The sequence below is a fragment of the Mesocricetus auratus genome, unplaced genomic scaffold, assembly GCF_017639785.1.
Source record: "Mesocricetus auratus isolate SY011 unplaced genomic scaffold, BCM_Maur_2.0 Super-Scaffold_100008, whole genome shotgun sequence".
In the NCBI taxonomy this organism is placed as follows: Eukaryota; Metazoa; Chordata; class Mammalia; order Rodentia; family Cricetidae; genus Mesocricetus; species Mesocricetus auratus.
In genome coordinates, this window is record NW_024429192.1 from 22,750,868 (window position 1) to 22,768,480 (window position 17,613).

The 17,613-nt window shown below is 34.2% G+C and overlaps 1 protein-coding gene across 4 annotated transcripts in view; it reads right to left on the reverse strand.

The window, feature by feature from the left end:
• Robo1 (roundabout guidance receptor 1) overlaps positions 1–17,613 on the reverse strand; it is a 919,114-nt gene that overhangs the window by 688,843 nt on the left and 212,658 nt on the right. The window lies entirely within an intron of this gene.

Sequence of the window (17,613 nt, forward strand, 5' to 3'; positions counted from 1 at the left end):
TATCTAAGCTCCTACATTCTTCATTTTGTAGAAATTTAAGCATATGCTTGAGAAAAATACTTTCCAAGAATTTTATAGACACTTTCATTGTTACTATCCCAAAACTGAAAACTAAATAAATGGTTATCAACAAGAGAATGTGTGAGTCTGTATGCATAAAATGGAACACTATCCACAATAGGAGTGGCAATTCCCAACATGTAATGCCAAGTTAAAGAAGCCAAAAACCAAATAAATATGAGTTGTATGACTATGATTTCATTATTAAAAGTAGCAAAACAAATGTCTAGTATTAGTTGTTCCAGTAGCTTCTATTCCTACTGGGAGTAAACATTTCTCCTATCCCTTTTATTCTTCCAAACTCTACAATGTCCCCCCCCCCCCCACTTTCCTTAAAATTCATTTATGGCCTTTTTTTAAAGATCAATTGTTATTGAATATATATTGTATATGCATACATATTACAAAGTATATCCCAATGAATCTATGTAATTTTAAGTATATTTTCAGGGCTGATGTTTGACATTGGACACCCAATTGATGTGCTCTTCCTTGGAGAAGGTCACTTATGCCACTCCCAGCTTTACATGATCGTCTGTAGTTCTTTGTATAGGGTTGAGGCCTTGTGGTTTTTTCCCTGTGTAGTTTGGCTTGTTAACTAGTATCCTTCAGCTCATGCTTATGCTATCATATTGGTGGGACTTCATAGCTGTAGCTTATGATTTTACTGGGATTCATACCCATACAGCAAAGTCCCTGGTTCTCTGCCTCTTATAGGCTTTCTGTCCCTAATTCTTCAGTGCTCTCAGCAGAGTCACAGGTGTGGGAGTTTTATAAAAGTATCCGATGAAACTAGACTCCACGATCGTGCATTTTGATTGGTTGTAGTTGTCTGTTATGGTCTCTATCTGTTGCAAAGAGGTTTCCTTGATAAGGGTTAAAGACTACACTTGTGTTTGAGTAGAAGGACAGATGTTTATAGATTTTGATAGTAAATCTTATGGTTAATAAATAAGATGTTATAGATTCTCCTGCAACAACTGTGATTTCTCTAGTCATGATTTCTTAGCTAAATTTCTCATTAGGTGAGTGGGTCTGAAGCACAATTAGAGAGCTGCTTGTTTTTGCCAAAGAATGTTTGCCACCTCTTCACACTTAGGGTTGTCATGCCATGCTGGGCATCGATGTGGTTCACATACATCATAGCTGGGTTTGATTATTGGTTGTGTCCTCATTTGGAATTATGCTCAGCACCATTTGTTTTCTTCATAGCTAGTCCTCAGGGAGGGAGAATCCAGGTCAGTCCTAGTTTAGGAGCATCTAGGCCTTATTTCTGAAATGCACAGAATCTTCAGCATTAGGGTACCTTCTACCTTTGGAGGGTTACCCACGTTAGTTTATAATATTATCATCAAAATCCCTCCATCCAGTTTAAATGTAAAGTAAAATTCTGACCACAGATGTTTTAAATCAATTAGATAAATTTTATATTCCTCTCTTTCACAGGAGCCTAAATCCCTGTGTTTATATACAAACAAATGGTACTTTTTAAATTGATTACCATTTCTCTCCAGATCTGCATATGCTCATTATAATCATATCCCTTTCCTCATCTCCAAAATAAGTATTTAACCTATAATTTAAGTAGCATTCCCTTTGTTCATGAATTCTAATTGTCTATGATATCTTAAAAAGATTGACATAATGCTTTCAGTGTTTACATAAGATTATGAAATGGGTGCTTTGTATTTGAGATAAATTCTTTATTTCAAATTCATGACCTTTTCACAAGAGGGAATATAACTTATGGCCTTATGACTAAGATACCATTATCAAATTCTATTCTGATTTACATTGGGTAGGCTCAAAAGTGGTACTATGCAATATTACTACTGGAAGTTTAGTCAATCAGTCCTTGTAGAGATGAAGCCTTCCTGCCAGCCTGGTTCCAGAGCCGCATCAGTCCCAAATGAACACACAGGAGGCTATATTAATTATTAAGCTGTTGGACATTTGCTTGGTTTCTTACTGGATATCTCTGATTTAAGTATTTACTCCACAATTGTTAATCTAAGTATTTCTCTTACAGGAGAAAGGGTCCGGACCTCTTACTTCTATAGCAGCTACATGATGTCTCCCTGTGTTTCTCTTTCCCAGAATCCTTCTTGATGCCTAGTCCCACCTATCTTGCTTCCCTATTGGCCAACAGTGTTTTAACGACATATACACAGGATTTCCCCATCAAACCCTAGATGCTTTCTTCCAGAATTTTAGAGGAAGAATACTTCAGAATAGGAAAACTGAAGTAATGAATCAACTTTGGCATAAAATTTATATGGCCTTTCCTCTCAAGAATATGTAATATAACAAATGGCAAAACAAAATTACTGGAAACCAATGTCTAAATCTATATTTATTTTTGTCTTAGTGTCTAGATGTCTAAATTGAAAGGAGTCTCAGGGTGTTTTGCTGTCAAAAAAGAACAGTTATTTGACAAAAGAGGAATTCTATTTTGACTAGTGTGCTACAGAAAGCTGATGAGTCAGTGGTAAAAATTTAATCATAATATATAAATATAATTATCTAGCTTATACATGCAGGTTTTACACACACCTATTTATATAAAACATTTTCAGATTTAATGCCAGTTATACTAAGCATCAATGAAAATGCCAAGTTCCATAAATATTTATTGAGTGGCTGTTCTCAGATCACATATATATATTTCTAATGCTAGAGTTTAACTGGTGATGAAAGGGTAGAGACAGTGCTATTGGTCACTATGGGATACTAGAGGAAGAGAAAGACAATAATTATATCTAGAAAAGCTTCATTGAGAAGTTAAATTGGGCAAGATATTTAAAGACATCTAGGACTATGACAGATTGAAGTGGATTGCAAGAGTGCCCTGTGCAGAGAAGACCAATAGGAAAATAATTATGCAGTGTTCTGTGTAACTGTTTCTTTAACATCTTAATCTCTCTCAGTCATCCTTCACCAGTCTTTAATGTCATTTCAAGGAGACAGCCACCACCAAAATACCTTCCCCAATTCTACTGGTTCTGTGAACATCAAAAAGCTTTTACATAGTAAGACATAAGGAAAGGTTGCTCAATTAAGTTTTTATTTCCAACTCCATTTCACATTGTTTATTCTTCATCCCATCAGTGCCACTAATCTTATCCATCCTTAATTAATTGCCCCTCATCCAAATAAAGTAATATCACTGATGCTTCAACCTCTGGTCAGCAACATTTCCTAAGTTATGTGGATATACATTCAATTTTCAAAGCAACTTAGGAGAGAATATATTTGAAAGACTTGATTTTAGTGATGATGTTGTAAACTTAGATAGACTTCCTCTGTAAAAACCAAGACATAATGCGCTATCAAACAAATCATTGTTTGTTGATCTTCCTTGCCGCACCTCATTTCTAATCTTTCATGGCAATGCAGTTATTTGTGTATTTGTTTCTGTTCTGGCAAGAGTTGTCGCTGCTTCAAACCCAGTATAAGATAGGAAGGAATATTTTTCAATTGTTAAATTAGGATAAAATGAACAAGACAAGGAGATGAGAAAATCAATCCTTGGGGAGCTTGATTGATCCTGCATGGTTGGGATACAGGAGAAAATGAAGTATCACTAGGAGACTGAAGAAAACAGTGGTGATAAGGGTGACATGGGGAGGGCATCACATGACATCACATGGAATTAGGATTCTTCTGTTGACACATGCATACCAACTACTATATCAACAGATAAGTATTTAATTTTATATCAAATACATTATATTATTATTAAAGTTTGAAAACAGATGATATCATATAATTTGACTAGGTCACCATGTCTCCTTACATGTTAAGTAGAAATATCTTTGGTTATAGCTGCTTGCTTTTAAAAGCAAAATGTCATCACTGGCTGCCATGAATGTGGAATACAGTATATTTCTTTTTTTTTAGTAAGAAATAAGCTAAATCATTTTTTCTAGAAAGAAAATTTTAATAAAATATTTAGCACAGTATAACAATATTCAGTAAATCTTGAAAATTTTATCTACAGATAAAACCATAATTTAGGAATTAGTGAATTGTAATTCCTTGGGTTCTGAACAATAGGCAATGTTTTGTCTTTCACAAGGGCAAACTGAGTATTTTGATTTTCGTGAATTCAGATTATCTGCTTTCTATTTGGTAGCTCTGTGAACAATTCTTGTAATCATGGCCAGTCAGTTTTAAAGTCAATGCTTTTTTTTGTTATTTTTACAGTATCTTGTGGTAATTTTATTCTGTGGGAAAAGTGATGAAGTTGGAACTGAGCTGAGTTAAATATTTTTACAGTAGAATATGAAATCTAAGCAAAAATTCATCATTCGTCTCCATGGCCATTTAAAGAAAGCACATCTTGAATTACCATTCGCAGAGAAAGAGCGATTGGTCATCTTAGTTATAATGATGTTGCTCAGATGGACCTACATGTGCAGTATGTCAAAGGAAAGGAATGAATCTCATTTTCTACAGTGTGCACATTGCTAGCGCAAAGGTTAAAAGAAAACTAAAATGATTTAGAAGTAGTAATGAGGACACTACAAAGACCTGGATCTGTGCTCTAGAGATTACTTCAGAACTGATAGAACCTATAGCCACAACATGAAATGATTTTGTGTTTAACATAGCAGCAGTTCTACGAATTTATCTGCTATAGGCATACCAGAAAGTGATTGAATCAAGTAAATTATGCTGAGCAGTTATGGGACCGGTTGACTTCCAAGAAAAGAAAAGGATCATTTTTTAAAGGACGGAAAAAAGCCACATTGAACCAGTTTTCAGTTATTCATCACTGCACTTTTAATCAGCAATGTGGCATGTCTGCAAACGTGCAAATTATGGCAGAATATGGTATCTCAGTTCACTAATTCTTTTTGTTTTCCTTTTGCAAATATGTAAATTAGTAACATTCATAGTAAATTATGTTATCTTTCTATTCTAAGTGACATTCTGGAGTCAAGTGAAATATTGAAGTATTTGCGAGACATGCTTTTGTTCATTTGCATAATTTCTTTCCTTTAATCTTATTTTGGTAGCATATGTACAATGTAAGGATAGATTAAAAAGCCACTCAAGTACAATGTGGCAGCCTGTTTATGGTGGAAATGATAAAATATAACAGTACAATGTGCCTCAGAATATCTGTTCATGAATATTTCTGTTGTAAATTCCTTAGCTTTTACTTTATTGATTGTAATTTTTTGGTTTTGTTCATTTTAATGTATTAATCTAGCCACGAGCTTTGTTAGTATGACAACATACTATCATCTTACATTTTTTTTTCTGTATGTGTGTGACAGATTTAAGATTAATATAACTGTCAAATTTACTTTATATTTGACTAAAATCACATAGGGATCAATTTGGCCTATTCTAGGACTACTAGTGATAATAAAAATTGTACTTGACATTCACTACAGAGACTATCTTTTCAATGCATACCTTATGTAGATCTTTCTAGGTTTTCTCATAACATTCTTAGCAAAATCCTAGCATTCTTTGTGCTAAGAGTAAACTTATCATAACTCAGTTTACTAGTGGAGTTTCCAGTGAAGTTATTTTTTAAAGAAAGTATAGGACTCTACTTCATTAAAGATAAACTTATATGTCAATCAGATGAGTGATAATAATCCTATAAATTATTTTAAGCCCCTCTCTTTGTTTTCAAAAAGGAAATGACCTAGTAATTGAAGGAGAATAACCCTGAGAACAGAAGGATCAGAGAAGAAAGCGAGGAAAAAGAGAAGGATGGGAAGATGGAGGGAAGGGTGAGTGGGTGGATAGGGAAGAGAGAAGAAGAAAGATTAGAATGAAAGAGAAAATTATAAATGATAAAGATGTATTTTTGATAGAGCCATTCTGAGTCCATAAAAAACTTCAGACCAGTGAGTGACTTATTTTTTTCATTAGGGAAATTCGACAAAATCTACTTACATATTTAAAAAAGTGTACTGTCCCATTAATTTGCATTCTCAACTAGGGGGGTAACTGTACTTCAAAAGCTGTTTTACTCATTTTCATTCTTTCTCCTATGAAAATACAATTGTAAATATGTTTTATATGTTAGAATTTATTTGCTTTTCTTTTTTTGTTTTATTCCAGACAGAGTTTCTCTGTATTATTTTGGAGGCTATCCTGGAACTCACTCTGTAGACCAGGCTGGCCTCGAACTCACAGAGATCCACCTGCCTCTATCTCCCGAGTGCTGGGATTAAAGGCATGTGCCATCAATGCCTGGCTTTTGTTTTTCTTTTATGTGTAAGAGTGTTAATCATGCATATGCTTGTCAATTGCAAAGATCAGAAGAGGAAGCTGGATTCCCTGGAGCTCGAGTTACAGACTGTTGTGAGCTGCCATGTGAGAGCTGGGGAAGGAATAATATGTAGATAACATGAAATCTCAGAAGGGCTATTATACGACTGGAAAGGCTTAAGAAGTTAGGGCCTGGGATGAAGGGGGTGCATGAGGGAACAGAAAAGAAGGCTAACAAAATAGAATGATGTTTGATAAAGTCATGTGGTTGCCTACCAGCTTTTAAGACAATTTGTTCCTCATGGCTATTTTCTATTTACCATCTACTATAGGTCTAAGAGGAACATAGAGTATTAGGAACTCAGAGCTAGAATCCACACAGGAGGGAGACGGTGGAGTTTATCTTTGCAAAATTGATAGTTTTATTTTTCTTCAATAAAATAAATCATATTAGGAAACATCAGATGGCATGAACCTAGCCAAAGAGAAACTTGGAGAAAATGCTACCTAAGCTAAATCAAGGTGTCTGTTCCAAAGATGACTCCTGAGGTCATCTTAACCAGTGCATCTGAACGCAATCGACAAATACATGAAGAAGAGGACCAGAGAAAGGTAAGCAGGGGATTGATTTTGCTTAAAACATTTATTGTAGCTAGTCAGAGTTTCTGTCAAAACACACTCATATTTGTGAGGCTGATCAAGGAAGTGGGAGTCTCTTCTTTAAGCCAAAATAAACATAGGAAAGAGGAAAATTGAGTCTCCAGTCAAGTAGATTTGACTGATCAAAATTATTAGTGAGAAACATTCTACATTATTTAATTTTATTCTAGATGGGTTTTTTTTGCCAGCATATGAACTACAAACTAATAAAGAAATAATGTATACATGTTTAGGACACAATAGAAAAGTGACTGGAATTAATTTAATCAAATGAAAGGAAAATGGGCCACTAAATAGTGCTACCATTATTTATAGGTAAAAATGAGAAAATCTTTTATGTATCCTTTTTCTATTTATTTGGCAAGGCATTTTTTTTGCTCACAACTTGCAATTCTTATATTATTGTTCACTATCTCCATTACTTCTTGCTAAAAGTGGAAATCAGCTACCACTGCCTTTGATTTATAGCCATAGACTGAGAACAAATAAAAAGTGCACACATCATACATACACAAGTTATTCATATTACCATCAGTGAACAGATAATAAAATTCCTAGTGATATTTCCTAACATAAGAAAAACAGATACCATTCAGAGGGGAGGAAAGTTTGCAAATTGCACCAAAGATTCACACATTAAATCTGAAGGAATGCCTAAAAATGCAGAGATAGCATTGTGGGTGGATTGTTCCTAAAGCTGTGTTTTACTTTAGTTATTCAATTTTTATGCTCTTAGATTGACATTTTCCTAATACCATTTTACTTTATCAAGCTTTCACATTTGACTCTTTCATTACTTTCTAAAACTGATGCAAGACTTCATATAACACATTAAAGTTAAGGCAAAGCCCAGATTACAGTGTGATGGTGGGAGCCCCTAGCCTCACACAGGGGGAACAGACTCCCATTCTTTCCTCTGTGACTGCTAGTGGGATAGTCAGCGTGACCAGGTTTCAGAGGTCGACAAAATTTTGTCGCAGGACATTCTGAGTATTCTGTCTTGCAAAAGGGATTACAGTTTAATGTGTTCACTCTGAGTATCTTTTCTTATTACCTAATTGCTTGACGTTATTAAAAACTTTGCAGTGAGTTGAATTTCAATTCACACCTTGTAAAAAAGGCTAAAATGTGCACACTGAAAGACTCTGGTAACAGAACAAGCTATGTTGCTCTTTGGAATGACTCATTAGAATGCAAAAAAAGGTAAGGGCTAAAGCCAGACTATGAGATTTAACAGTCACCTCTGCAGAATAGGTGACGTACAACGCTTAACATCAATCGATGGTTTCCACTTAATACAGCTTATTACTGGCCAGATGGCTTAACTGTACTTCCATTTCCTGCGCGAGTAGAAATTTGCCTTTTAAAAAAGAATACGCAAAATGTCAAAATAGTAAGGTATACAGTTTCCATCAAAGATGCTAAGTTTAGTTTTGGATTCTCTTAGCAGTGGGATATGATAGCAATGAGGTGTTTAAACAACATTCAAATACTTTACTATAATTCCCTATGTGTGTCACAAGGATTAATTACCTCAGTGGTAGAGAAATAATAAATAAGTTCCCTACATTTTGCCTCTATATATGAGAAATTACTTTTGGAACTACAGGTCATTCATATCAAGCCTCCAAATTCTATAAATAAAGTATATTGACTACTATTTTATGTCATCAATACAATTTTAGAATTGTTAGTCTGATAACTTTTTTCAGCTACTTAACTTATGCTAACAACTCAAGTTTCAATTATTTAAAAAGAACAAATATTTAAACATGGCATCTAAAATGATTAAAAATAAGAATTAGGACAATCTGTTAAATGTCCAAATATTTCATATAGCCAATTCTTCATGCATAGTAGATATAAAGAAGTCAAAATAGCTCTGTACTTACATTTATGTTATTTTTGTCTGTCCTCTTGACACCCTTTCTGAGCAACTCAAGTTTGTACATAGCTTGATGTATGCAAGCTGACCTTTATACTCATGGTTACGTATTAAATGATGAAACCTGATAAAGCAGATGTTTAACAACACCATTCTTTTATATAACATATTTCATTCCCATCATTGAACTGAAAGGTAATAGTATGAAGATCACTTTTAAAAGAAAATAGAATGATTTTGGAAATTAAGAATTGGTCTGTATAAAAGTTTAATGAAGAGATCTTTTGATGTTTAAATTTCAGGTACTTCTTGGAATTCTTTAGTTATCTTTTGACTCAACATCAAGCTAAGATTTAGTGATAACATCAAAACTTTTATTGGGAAACAAGAAAGTCATAGTTTTTACACAAATTTACACAGTGCCAAACAAAGTCCTTTCAGTGCAGCCGTAGACATGGTCTGTTGAGGGAATGGAGAGAGTAAAGTCCCTTTCTATTCAATGAAAGAACTGTAAGTCTCCAGCTATAATTTTCTCTGCTATCTCTTATCATTCCCCTAAACTTTAGTTGATAGCTATATTGAGTAGAGTAATATGACTCTACTGAAGAACCAGAAAGGATGAAATAGTGTTGACCCAAAAATAAATACTACTTCTTACATTACTCACTGGGTTTTCAATTTAATCCTTATATCAGACCTTAAAAATGATGCAGTTCTCCAATTATTTCTTTAATAAATATTTACCAAATAGTTATTTGCTAAAGTTATTGTTTCATGTGAGCTCCTTGTCATTTTATTTTTTTAAAAATGCCTTCCCTGTAAGTATTTAGAGTCTTCACACCCTAAACCTAAGTCAGTATACTGACAGAATTTTGATGATTCTTATGAAGGACGGTTCTTGTTCAGTCACATGGAGATTTTTGCAATGCCTGCCTTTTCCTCTCCAGGTAAATATATACTTACACCACAGAGTTATATTATTTCTCATTATCTGTAAATGATAACTTCATATATTTCCACTCTGAAGATCTAAAATTATTTGACACTGGATATTTAGAATCTCAAAATTTCATTCCATAGACCCAGCAAATTAACAGCCCCTTCCTGTTGCAAGAAATATAAGCCACTTACAAGAGTTAGTTCCAGGACAGCCAGGGCTACACAGAGAAACCTTCTCTCAAAAAACTGAGAACAAAAAAACCCCAAAACCAATTATCCATAAAAAAGAGAAAAAGCAGTTAAAAATAGAAGATGCTATCAACATAATAAGGAGCTAAAGCTCTTTTATCTGAAATGAATGTTTTTAACTTTCAATAAATAAAAATGGGTTTAACAAAATAGATGTATTCATACACAGTTTGGCAGAGTTTCATGTTAATTAGAAAAGCAAATTAAATTGAAATCCAAACCAAACTATTTATATTCCAGGTTTATGAGGGAAATAAAAAAAGTTTAAAGCTAAAAACATACAAAGGCTGAAAGTTTTGCTATCAGGGCCTTATAGGATCACATACAACTTTACAGTAACATAAAAGAAATGAAATAATGAGGTTGATTTAATCTACCTGAGGCAGTGACAGCTATTTCTTAAAGAAAAATTGAGTCATTATTTATCTCATTTATGGTCTAACAATCCAGAAAATACATACTTTGATTATGATAATATATATTTATGATCAATCACCTCCTAAAAGGCTTTGCTTAGACTTCTTATTCGTTTGAAGGCCTTTGGACTCCCATAGAACAATGTGAGGTGCACTCTCACCCTGAACTCTTGGGGAAGGGTCTAGGCCCTGCCCTATATGAAATGACAGACTATGGACACCCCCATGGAGGGCCTCACCCTCCCTAGGGTAATGAGGGGATAACAGGGGGGGTTGGGGAGAGGGCACGGGAGGAGGGGAGGGAAAGGGAGAAGGACCTGGAACTGACTTGTGAAGCAACCTTGTTTCTTATCTAAATTTAAACTGGAAAATAAAATAAAAAAATAAATAATTAAAAAGAAATTCAATGAATCTAAAACCAGCTATCATACAAACATCTCTTTGGTACCATTTTCTGATATATCCATACTCAAGATTGATGAATGTTTCTGACATCTGAAAATCGAGGCCTGCTGCAAGATAGGCCAGGTGTGTGTGTGTGTGTGTGTGTGTGTGTGTGTGTGTATGTGTATGTGTGTGTGTATGTGTGTGTGTGAGTGTGGTATGTGTGTGTGTATGTGTGTGTGTGAGTGTGGTATGTGTGTGTGTGTATGTGTGTGTGTGAGTATGGTATGTGTGTGTGTGTGTGTGCGCGCGCGTTTCTTTTGTAAGTTCTTTCATGTCTGGTAACATATATGGCCAATAAATCAGATTAAGTGAAATACATTCAGATAACAGCGCTGTGGTTTAGATGTGAAGTGTCCCCTTTGGGTTCACTTGTTTGAAAACATGGTCCTCTGCCGAAGGGGCTGTTTTAGAAGATTATGGGAACTTCACGAGGAGGAACCTTACAGGTGGAAGTGGTCACATGCAATGGCACTGAGGTTTAAGACACCAGCCATACTTAAAGGTAATTCTGTTTCCCTGACTGCAGATTCAACACAATCTACAGCTTCCAACTCCTGCCCCCAGACTTTCCCTGCTGTAAGAGAACACACCCCTTCTGCTGAAAGTCAAGCATTTCCTCCTTCACAATGCTCCTTTTCCCTGCTTCAAGGAAAGCAGCTAATAACGAAGACAGTAAGGAATAACACTACATAGGATAAATAAATCACCTTTACGTTTAACAATTCTTTATGCTTCACTCACTGTAATACACATTTTGTTCCTCCGAAAATTCTGACTAATAGTAAAAATCCAAGCAACTAGGGTATACTGAAAGTGGGAAAATATTTTTCCCGTGGGTAGAACTGCCAATTCGGTTTCCTAAATCTAAGTGGGTTAGCCTGTAAAGACAAGGAACACCAAGTGGACTGAACAGGTTGTACTTATAGAATTTAGGTGTGTGTATGTGTTTAACAATAACAATTAAAGAAAAAGAAGCCATGAAATTGAATGAGAGCAGGAGTTGTTTCCGGAACTGATTACAGTGTGGAGAGGGATGGGCAAAACGATGCAATTATATTTCTTTCAACTTTTTTATTCGAAAAATAAAAATAACTCCACACTGTAAAGAAGAGAAAAAATAAGCGGCTGAACTCTAAATGAGTTTTCAGACATCACAACACTATATAAAGTTTCATTAGGAATCTGCAATAAAATAATTGACATTTTGAAAATATTGCATATGTAGGTCATTGCTCTGAGTGACATCACTGATGTAATTAATTTATTTGAAGCATGTTTCAAAGTTTTTCAATAAAGGTGCAACAAAACAAAGTGAGTTAGAAACTGGTAACCAGGCAAACAACAAATTTCAAAGAATTCTTTGCCACAATATTATGCTCAAACAGTGAAAACATGTATATACGTTAAGTTGAATAAAGTTTCATTAATAAGCCCAGGGTTTAATAGTTTTATGTTGATGTGATATAAGTAATACATGGAGCTTACAAAAATTGAGATCAAGTATTTATTTTATTCAGAGTGCAGGCACACAATCACCATAGCAGTTCCTTTCATAAACTCTAATTCTACTCTCGCCATGCAGTACAGCCAGTGCTTTGGACAACTATCATTCACTTGAACAAAGAGCCAGGCAAGAGCACAGGGGGAATGGTGATCATTAAGATTTAAATTGATAATTCTAATTTATGTGCTCCCTTTCCCGAGAGGTTTTGCAATAAATAGATGGTGATTCTGTAATAACACTGTCTGTAAATATCCAAATGCTTTTTCAATTTACCACCTGACATGTGGCCCAATTTAGAAAATCTACTACTGACCTTACTCACTTCCTCTAAAGCAGAAGATAGGTTTTAACAAGTCAAGTGTGCTGTCAGCATATGTTGGAGGGACTGTATAACAAATTTACAGCAATGGAGCAAACCATTATGCAAACAAAAGAGCCAAGATGAGAACTAAATCAGATGCCTTTGTGTAGAAGTCCAATCATCCTAAATCAAGAATGTTTATAGATCTGGGAGGAAAATCAGAAAATGGCTTCAGATAAAACATTAAGATGGTTCCCATTTTTCTCAGCTGGTAGGAATATTTAAGTTTAGCTTTTTACAATCTTAATATACAAATAATGCTTTATGGACCCAAAACATTTCATCTACTGTGGTGACTATAGCATATTTCAAATGAATGATTAAAATATTAAGTTGCATCTGTACTTTACTGGAATCAATGTGCTATAAGAAAATTGTAATTGAGGCTATCAGAATATAAATGACTATAGAAAAATAATTCCATTCAAACAAAAAGTAGTACAAATGATTTTTATAACACTGAAAAATTTATCACACTAAAGTGTTGCTTCAGATCTATGCAATATTTTTGAAACCATCATATGTCTAGATGTGATGGCAACACTTGGTTTCATGTTCAATCAAGGTAAGGTCTGACTCCAGTCCCTTGTACTTGGGTTGTCTGTATCAAAATTCTCTAAAGAGGTGTGTGTGTGTGTGTGTGTGTGTGTGTGTGTGTGTGTGTGTTTGTGTGTTTGTGGTGGGGCGATGGTGTCTGTGAAAATTTGCCAAATTGGGACTACCATTTTGAGGAATGACAGTGGTGATATTGACCCTTCTGATCCATAGTTGCCTTACACGACATCTAATAATTGTGCAAGAAAAACCAAATGTAATGTAGTAAGTACAGCATTCATCTGTCTATTTAAAATATCTATGCATGAAGAGGAAACTTTCTACCCCTTTGTCAAGATTATCTAGCGGTCCTGACTAGCCCCACACAGAGCATAAGACTACAATACACCAATCTGAATCCTCTCCTGCAAAATTGTAAGATACGATAGTTGTGTATGGTTATTATCTTTTGTGAATAAATTATATAGCAATAGCTTATTGGAAACTATTCATTCTTAGGACTAAGACACTATGCAACAAAAGTAGTGGTAGCCTATTGCTAATATTTAGCTACCCTTTTAATACTAAAAATGATTATGTATGCTTTGAAATAGAGTTCAGAAATATATGGACACTTACAGAGCTATAAAAATTCTGGGATGATTTGTCAATAAAAAATAACACTATGTAAAACATTTAGTCTAGAAACAATTCAACATAATAAAAATGTTATACATGTCTGTGTTGATCATTTTCATTCCAAGCTTAAGTAGTGGAATTGACTACTATGCAAGTAAAATGTAAGCTTGCAATCCAATAAATTATTACAGACAGGTGGCTAATATGTGTAAATAAATTGATAAAAATGAATGCTATATCCATCTGAAAAATAAAAGATTCTGAAATGTCGAGTCTATCTTGAGTGAAAAGAATAAGAGAAATCACTTTGCCTAGTTTCCAAATGTAGAGCAGAGAAAAATTAACAGTATAGCAACTGGCCTAAAAACAAACCTGCTGACCAACAGAACAGAAATATAACCACATCTTTACAGTAAACTGTTTTTTGACAAAGGCAGCATTATTACATTTTGGGGAAATTGTGAGACCTTAAAGCAAAGGTTCTAGCAAAACTGGATATCAACATGGAAATGAATAAAACTAAAGATCTTCCTTTTCCTAGTAGAAAATGAGGTTAGAATGGATCAAGGACTCAGAAGCAAGATCCCAAATTGTGAAACCTGCTAGGGACAAAAACAAGGCAAAGTCTTAGACATTGGGGTGAACAAAGCAATCTTTTCAATTAATCCCTCAAAAATCAGAGCAAACAAAAGCAAAATTAAGCAAATAGAAGTATTTCCAATTTAAAAGATTCTGAAGAGCAGAGGAAACTGTAAAGAGAGAGAAGATGAGAGGGATAGAAAATATTTTCAAGATATGTGTATTTGATAAGAAGTTATACCAGAATATTTAGGCAATGACTCAATCACAAAATACCAAACTAGTCTAAGTAAAATTGGACAAAAAATCTAATGCACCTTCTTCAAAGAAGATATTCAGTTACCTTACAGTTAATGAATGGCCAATATCAGTAATCATAAAGGAATTAAAATATATGCCACTATATAAATAACACTTCACTCATTAAAAATGGCAAAATAACAATTATTGGTGATGGGTATAGAAATGAAAATGTAGATATATTTTTCTATAAGGGTGAAATAACAAAAATTACATATATAGTATGGACTTTTAAACAAAAAACTTTAAGCTAAATTTAACTTTTTTATTTTCTTTGTTTACACTGACATTTATGCTCATGTTTATTAAATGGTATCTATGCATGAAAATAATGGAATCTTTCATTATTAATAATGCAAATAAAGCTCATTATCCAATTTGGAACATTAGAATCTTGTGAATAAATTAATTAATGAAAAAATAAATAGATAAAGCAATACGTGGTATAGTTTTAACCCTTAAACTAGAATTAAAAATCACAGCTTGCATGACTGTCACTGAGTTTACATATACTCATTCATTCTTCCAGGATATCATGTTTGATTCATCTGCTAATTGTCATGCTATACAATGTTCATGCCAATTATTTGATTCATGCAATATTTTCTGTTTGTATATGAATGAGATATGAAGAGTCATCACATGCTGAATTTCCCCCTATGGTATAATTCTTGAAAAAATGTTTTCAATGAAATAAATGATTACTCACAAAATGTTAATGCCCCTAATTTACGAATAATAAGAAGTTTAGGAAAGGAAAGTAATTCTTAAACATTCTTCCTGGTGGATTGCCTAAACTTCATGGTTCTTATTAAAGGGATTATTTGATATTTGAATTTTTATTAGTGTTTGGTTGTTCATTTGACTTAACTTTCTCCCTGTGTAACCCAAGTCTGCCTTTAATAGAGGTTCTTCTGTAGTAATTTCACTTCAACCAGCATAGGATTTAGGCAACAGGTGTATCTCACCCCATTCAGGAAATCTGACACCTGTGTGAAAATCTTTCTTACAGTCTTTAAAAGTATTGTTTGTTTTATTGATAATCTGCAAGCAGGCTTAACCACTGAGTCATCACTTTGTCTTCTACTTGATATAATATTTCAATTATTCATCCATGTTATACTCACGTACGAGTCCCACATTCTCTTTTCCAAGGAACATATGATTTAGATACATAACATTTTATTTCACTCAATTTCAAGTAAGTCTACTGTTGACTATTATGTACAGTTTTACTAAACATGTTTGTATACAAGAATTTGGTTCAAACATTTTATGTACAGTTTTACTAAACATGTTTGTATACAAGAATTTGGTTCAAACATTTTATTTTGTAGAAGGGAGATCTTGTTGGATACATGTTTAGCTTTGCCAGCCTCCACATCTAACTGTCAAAATTGTTCTCTAATACGGCCATAGTATTTAACCTTTCCTTGGCATTATAAGTATTCCAGTTCCTAAGAATTCTCACTAACACCTTTTCTTTTATTATAGATAAGCTAATATAGTTGTTGTGGGTTTCTGTTGCCATTACAAACATTATGAACAAGGCAATTCAAGGAAGAAAGTGTGTTTCGTCATAAACTTCCATGTAACAGTCTAGCATTGGGGCAGGAAGCAGGGTAGGAACCTGGAGGCTGGAATGGAAGAGTGCTGCTTACTGATGCTCTTAAGTGATTGCTCAGCCTGCTTTCCTATATCACCAAGGACCACAACGTCAGGGGAGACATCACCCACAGTGAGCCGTCCCTCCCCACTTCTAATAACAGTGAAGAAAATGCCCCACAGGCTTGTCCACAGGACAATCTGGTAGAGATTGTCTCAATTGTAGCTCCTTCTTTCCAAATAACTCTATATTGTGTCAAGTTGAAATAAAATTAGCCAAGGGCAGTGTGTGAAGTGATATCTCATTATGATAACATGATTTTAATGATTCCTTTTGTTATTCATCATTTCAAGGGTTTATTGGGTATTATGTATGCTCTTTGCGGAGCTACCCATTCAAATACTTGTTAACTCTGAAAGAACTATATTTTTATTATTGAATTATAAGTATTCCTTACACTTTCTGTGTTCTATGCCAGATAGATAATCTGCAATGTTTCTGCTACATGTATTTGTGTGTGTGTGTATGAGAGAGAGAGAGAGAGAGAGAGAGAGAGAGAGAGAGAGAGAGAGAGAGAGAGTTATAATATGGTGTTTGGGAAAGGGAATGTGATCAATGTTGGATGAAAATTCTTTCATCAGAAGGTCATGAATGCTGTGCATATATGCAGGTGGTCTGCACCTACATGACCCTAATCCTCTGGAGTGTCTTCTAGCTTTAATCACATGCCAATGTCTTTGAGCAGCTGAGACTCTGGGCACCTCCATGGGATTAGAAAGCAGAAAGGCAACACTTTAATCCTTAAGGAATGCATGACATGTTTCCTCCAGGCCAAGACAAAAGAATCCTAAGGACACTCTTAATTGAAATTTAATTGAATTTTAATAATAGAAGCAAAGAATTCAGTTGGTTTGTTAAATCACATACTCTCTATGAAAACATTGTCATGGCCAAAACAATAGTACTAACTCATATCCATGTGTAATATATATCTAATATAAATCAATGGATTTATTAACTATTATATATTAATAGGCTACCATAACAGTGGGACTCCTGGAATATCAGGTGGGTCTTCTAATTCCATTTATAACCATAGAAAGTAAAATCTTTCAGACATTTACATCTGTTAATATTACTTTGAGAGTTATTCATTCTATTGATAATATATGTTGGTTTATCATATTAAACAGTTGT